Here is a 5,973-nt window from a genome sequence, read left to right on the forward strand (position 1 = left end):
TCAATCGGACGCAGTTCTGGAGCGTTCCGGCCCACTTGGACTCCTGCGTGTACGCGGCCACGCGCTCTTTTGCATCAACAGGCAAAGAAGAAGGGAAGGAAGCTGATTGTTTCCATTGCTTTGCACTACTTTGGAAGAAGAATAGGCACATTTTGAGGCGGAACATTGGCCTTCTTAACCACAATGAGGTTCATTTCCTTTTCACATGTGGGTTTATTGTACATACATACATACATAATCCTAGAATTGTAGGAATATGTACAGTATGGGGGTCACCGATTTTGTAGACCGACAGACAGACCGACCGACCAAATATATTCTCAGAGAGGAAATTATATTCAGTTTTTGGTGGTGGTGCAAATATAAAATACTATGTATACTATGGCTTGGCTGAATACTTGATGGTCATTATTTAATGAGCAATGTGCATCCATATTGCCCAGTATGCCCAACATTTTAATTTAATATTTAATCAATAGCTATTTAGTCAATGTCAATCCATTGCTTATCATGCATTAGTCCAGACTTTTAACTAAACCTTGACTGAGTCTGATAGACTAAATGTTGTCTTGTTTATTGTTGTTAGTGTATTTTTGGGCTTTGTTATTGTGTTTTCCTGTTATTTTGTATTGCGTCTTTTTTGTGTAAAAGACGCATGATTTTGAAATAGGTGTTATTTTGATAAACTGAGCTCATAACGAGGATCTATACTGTTAAGTGTTTCTACTAACATTATTAAAAGATCATAAAGATAACGCTGTTTCTGATAGTTTACTACTCATCTACGGCTGTTGCTAACATGTTGCTAAACTAGGCTAGGGCTAGCCTGGCTGCTGGCTGTGTGTTGTTGTGGTGACGCAATGGTGACGCTCACCGGGTAACCACGGTAACCACCAATGCTTATTTATCGTCTATTTCCCTCGAAATAACGGAGCCATAACGGAGAACATGACATGAGAGCATAAAAGCATGAAAAAACTTGAAATTGTTGATTCAGACCATAAACTCATTTGTAAAGTGTTTATTTAAGACATAGACCAAGAGAGAAGTCGGGTAATTTTCCAATTCAGTATCATGTTAGATATTTTACTTTTTGGACCGGCGGGTGGTGCCCCTCCCCTGGCCATTTGAAAGAATGCAATTTCCGCATTGGCTTCATAGATTTGGCCCAAGATATGAAGATATGGCCATGAGTGGGAGCACTGAGGTGCCATGAGTGGGAGCACTGAGGTGCCCCGAGTGGGAGCACTGAGGTGCCCCGAGTGGGAGCACTGAGGTGCCCTGAGTGGGAGCACTGAGGTGCCAGGTGTGACGATGACAAATGGCCCTTAGCAGAATTTTGCTTAGGGCCCCTGGGAGGTGGAGGTCAGGACCGGCACTGTTTCCAGCAGCTCCGGTTTGAGGAAAGCTGGGCTTTTCCCGCCAGCAGCTGCGATGCCCGCCTGCACAGCCACATCCCAGGAGAACATGAGCAGAGCTGCAGGGACCAGGTTACATTCTGCCAGGGCCACTTCTTCAGCCTCTTTCAGTTTTTGACCTCCAGGAGCGACAAGCTCAAAGGGCTGTGAGCCGTCCACCAGGGAGTCTCGTACGAACCCGAACAGCACCGGAAGACGGTCCCACGCGTAGAAGGTTCCCTGCAGCAGGTTCCCGTCTGGAAGTCTGATTCTCAGCAGGGTGTAGTTGTATTTCCTCCTCTCCCTCTGCTCCTCCCTTTCCCTCATGGCCTTGGTGCGCAGCACGGTCGTCTTCTCCACCAACTCTCTCTTCTGCTGCTGCTCCCGAATGAGCTCCTCCACCGTCAGCTTGTAGAAGTCGGGCGGCAGCTCAAAGCGCGTGGCGTAAGGAGAAGGTCTGATCACCTGAGGCTGCCGGGCCAGCTCAGCTCTGAGCGGCTCTGCCCTCTGGAGACCATCCCTCCTCTCCTTCATCAGCTCCAGGCCATCAGCGTTCTGCTCGGGCAGCACCAGGAACTCCTCCGCCTCCTCTTCTCCCTCGACAGGGAGCATGGTGCTCTGAAAGCCCAAGGCCTCCAGGAACTCTCTAGCGCCCTCAACACTCCGTACCTTCTCCTGGAACACCTTGTTGCTCACTTTAATCTTCCTGTATTTATCCACTGTGGGATTCTTACATATATTTTCGACGTACTTGCTTATGATGTCCACAGCAGCCTCCACTTTCTCTCTGTCCTTGTTGAAGGTGTGGACCATCATAACAGAGGCCTCGACTGCATCCTCCTCAAAATGCATGAAGATGGCCTCTTTAATGTGTCCCTCCCTCTCACGCTTAGTTAAAGTGGCTCCAGTTAGTGGACAGGTGAAATACACACCTGACACTGACAGACAAGCAGGATCCTGGGACATGTGGAACTTTTGCCCATGCTGCTGCTCGATCCTGGCCAGGGCCGCAGATCCTGCCCTCTGGGCCCCTGAGGTGGGACTGGCCAGGGCCGCAGATCCTGCCCTCTGGGCCCCTAAGGTGGGAGCATCGCAAGGCTTGGCACTGATACTACTCTCCACCACAGGAGAGTCTGGTCTGCTCTCTTCTGTAAGTTTCTTCCCGGGCCCTGCGAATGGTTGAATGTTTTGGATGAATTTGTCTTCATCAGAAGACGTCTTCCTCTTGTTCTTGTTCTTCTTCTTCTTCTTTCCCATCACTCACTGATGATAATACAGATTGGTGATTGGTGGTCTTCAGTTGCACCGGGCCTACTTATAGCCTCACTTGAGCGTGAGTGATGTCATCAGTGATATCATCAGTGATGATGTCACGATTGCTCTAGTGACATCACTGATGACATCACACTTGCTCCAGTACGTCACTGATGACATCACTTGCTCAAGTGACATCGGTGATGACATCACAATTTCTGGAGAGACAAGATCGTTCACAGCCCAACACACACTTCACACAGCCCTTCACATTGTCAATCAATCAGTGTGTGGGCGGAGCCTCTATCCTAAAAGTCCAGTTGATGTCCATTTTACAAAAGCGTGCCATAACATATCTGCTCTCAAATATATTGGCATTGAGGCTATCAAATGCTTGAGGATAGGAGGGGACATTGATTATTCTATGCTGCTGAGGAGAGAACTATTTTGGATTTTCACACTTGACACACTCACTCCTAGAAGTCTGACTGAGGACTGCATTCAGTATCAGACCTTTTTGTGAAAATTATTTTCTTCTTTGGTTACCTAAGGGCTATACAAGTGATTTGCTCTGTTCACATTATATTACTGTGATGCTTTCATGGCTGTTTCCTGATTCCTGTGTGTCTATGTTCAAGATGTATGGCGACCTCATGTGCTAATATGGATTTTGTTGTTTCCTCTTTTGATATATCTAGCCATTTTTAAGGTATCTAAGGGCTTTTTTCTATAAGAGTGGATTCTGGAGATGATGCACCTATGACATCACTGATGATGTCACAATGTTCCGTCTTATACCGCCCACTACGCGCTACCCACCCACCTATAGGCAGATTTGACGAATATATTTGTACATATCTGTATATATATATTTATATGTATTGATTTAAATGCATTTTCTATCACTGGGTCATGTGATGACCAAGATTCAAGATTCAAGATTTTAATTGTCACTCCGTGGTACAAGTACGCACATGTGAAATTCTTATGCTGTAGGCTCCGTTACAGACAAGGTGCAGCAGGTAAAATAGGTGCAAAATCACAGCAAACACAATCACAACAACAACAAGTGCAACATAGTTAACACATTCAGTGCCAGCCATGTTTTCAATCCTGTGGGTAAGTTGTGCCAGGGGTGTTTTTGACGATTCTGGCTCATTTTACAACGGCCGAGGATTCTTTTCTGTTAAGAATTCATGAACACCAATCATCTAAAAATAACTAATAGAATGTGTGCTTTCTCTGTCTAAAAGAGTTAGTTTGCAGAGTTAGTAGTTATGTAGATATTAGCCGTTGAGTACAGCATGGTTTCAGCGTCTGGAAATTTATTCAGAGATAAATGGCTTTTTGTGAAACAGTCACTTTAACCATTCATTTTTGGCATCAGTAAGACCGTCAGACATTCTAAACAATAGTTTTGAACAGTAATTTCCTCCATAACAACAGGAAACACCCCTCTCATTCAAACTCCTCCCTCCGTGTGTCTTCTCCTCCTTCCTCCTGGCTGTACAGCGGGCGTGTCAGAAGCGCTTTTGCTGCTGCCTGCCTGTGTGCCTGCCTGCCTGCTTGCCTGCGTGCGGACGCTCCTTGTGCGAGTCAAGATGGGCCGGGGAATGCGTGGGCGATGGGCAGATGTTGATTCTGGCCTTTCTGAGGTGTTTCAAAGTGTGTTTCACCTATGATCTATTTTGCAAATCGCTCTCCGCTCTCTGTGTGCTGCTGCCGGTGCGCGGCCGCTCTCAGGCAAGACAAGTCTTGAATGGATTACTGTAAAATCGCCACGCCATTTCCTTGAACGGCTTGCTCCCGGCAGTTTTTTCTTTGATTTCGGTCGTCTGGGGGAGCACTGTCAACACTTAGTGGGTCGGTAAAATAGATTATACACATTATCTTGCTCCAATAGTGATCTCGAAGATGTAAAAGTTGTTGATTGATGTCCCACCGTCAAAAAAAAAAAATGTTTATGTAAGACGAGTAAACTCGGCTCTGGCACTTAAGCGTTGGATTATGTAAGACGAATTATTTCGGCTATGGCACTTAAGGTGTTAACTAGGGCAAACAATGTAAACAGTGTATGTAAATAGAATACGGTATTAATTATAAAATTGTCAAATGTGCAAAGAGGTGTGCAAATAATCCAGGTTTATTGAGGGTTTATTTGTTGAGGAGTCTCGTAGCCTGTGGAAAGAAACTATCCCGCAGATGGTTTGTGCGTGCTTTCGGGACCCTGTATCTTCTCCCTGAGGGCAACAGGGAGAACGGGATGTTGTGTGGGTGGTTTGTGTCCTTGATGATCTTCCGGGACCTCCTGAGGCACCGCTGAGTGTACAGTTCCTGCAGTTTTGGCAACTCACATCCTGTCACGTGCCTCACCCTTCTCAGCGCCTGGCAGACCATGGTGGTACAGTTCCCGTAACCAGGTGGTGAAGCAGCCGGTCAGCAGGCTTTCAATGGTGCCTCTGTAGAAGTCCCTGAGGATTTTGGGCCTCAGGCCAAATTTCTTTAGTCGTCTGAGTCCGTGTAGTCACTGTTGGGCCTTTTTGACGACAGTGGTGGTGTGGCCGGTCCTGCTGGACATTGACTCCCAGATACTTGAAGCAGTCCACCCTTTCTACCACTGTGCCGTTGATGGTGACTGGGGGGGGGGGGGGGGGGGGGGAATCTCCCTCCCCTTCCTGTAATCCACAATGACCTCCTTGGTCTTGGAGATGTTCAGGGAGAGGTGGTTGTCCTGGCACCACTATTCCAGGGCATCCACCTCCTTCCTGTAGGCCATCTCATCGCCATTGGATATCCAAAGCCCCACAACTGCTGTGTCATCTGCAAACTTCACGATGGTGTTTGAAGTCTGTGTCGCCACGCAGTCGTGGGTGTAAAGGTCATACCAGAAGGGGCTAGAGACACAGCCCTGAGGCGCTCCTATACTGATGGTAGTGGGGAGGAGGTGTGGTTGTCCTCTCTCACCAACTGGCGGCGGTCTGTCAGAAAGTCCTGGATCCAGTCACACATTGCTGTGTTCAGGTCCAGATCCCTGAGCTTGCTGACCAACCTGGAGGGCACTATGGTGTTGAATGCTGAGCTGTAGTCCACAAACAGCATTCTCACATAGGTGTCCTTCCCCTCCAGGTGGGAGAGGGCGGTGTGGAGCACGTGGTCCCTCCCCTCCAGGTGGGAGAGGGCGGGTGTGGAGCACGTGGTCCCTCCCCTCCAGGTGGGAGAGGGCGGGTGTGGAGCACGTGGTCCCTCCCCTCCAGGTGGGAGAGGGCGGTGTGGAGCACGTGGTCCCTCCCCTCCAAGTGGGAGAGGGCGGGTGTGGAGCACG

The 5,973-nt window shown here is 48.0% G+C and overlaps 1 pseudogene across 1 annotated transcript; it reads right to left on the reverse strand.

Annotated features, from left to right (window-relative positions):
- Positions 1-1,343: 1,343 nt before the first annotated feature.
- LOC310776689 (UBX domain-containing protein 6 pseudogene) lies at positions 1,344-5,048 on the reverse strand (annotated as a pseudogene). Its single transcript has 2 exons — positions 5,006-5,048; positions 1,344-2,566 (listed from the first exon to the last, which is right to left on the reverse strand). The product of its transcript is annotated as a UBX domain-containing protein 6 pseudogene (transcript).
- Between the last annotated feature and the right edge of the window lie 925 nt (positions 5,049-5,973).

Source organism: Poromitra crassiceps (genome assembly GCF_964638095.1).
Source record: "Poromitra crassiceps genome assembly, chromosome: 5".
NCBI classification, from domain to species: Eukaryota; Metazoa; Chordata; class Actinopteri; order Beryciformes; family Melamphaidae; genus Poromitra; species Poromitra crassiceps.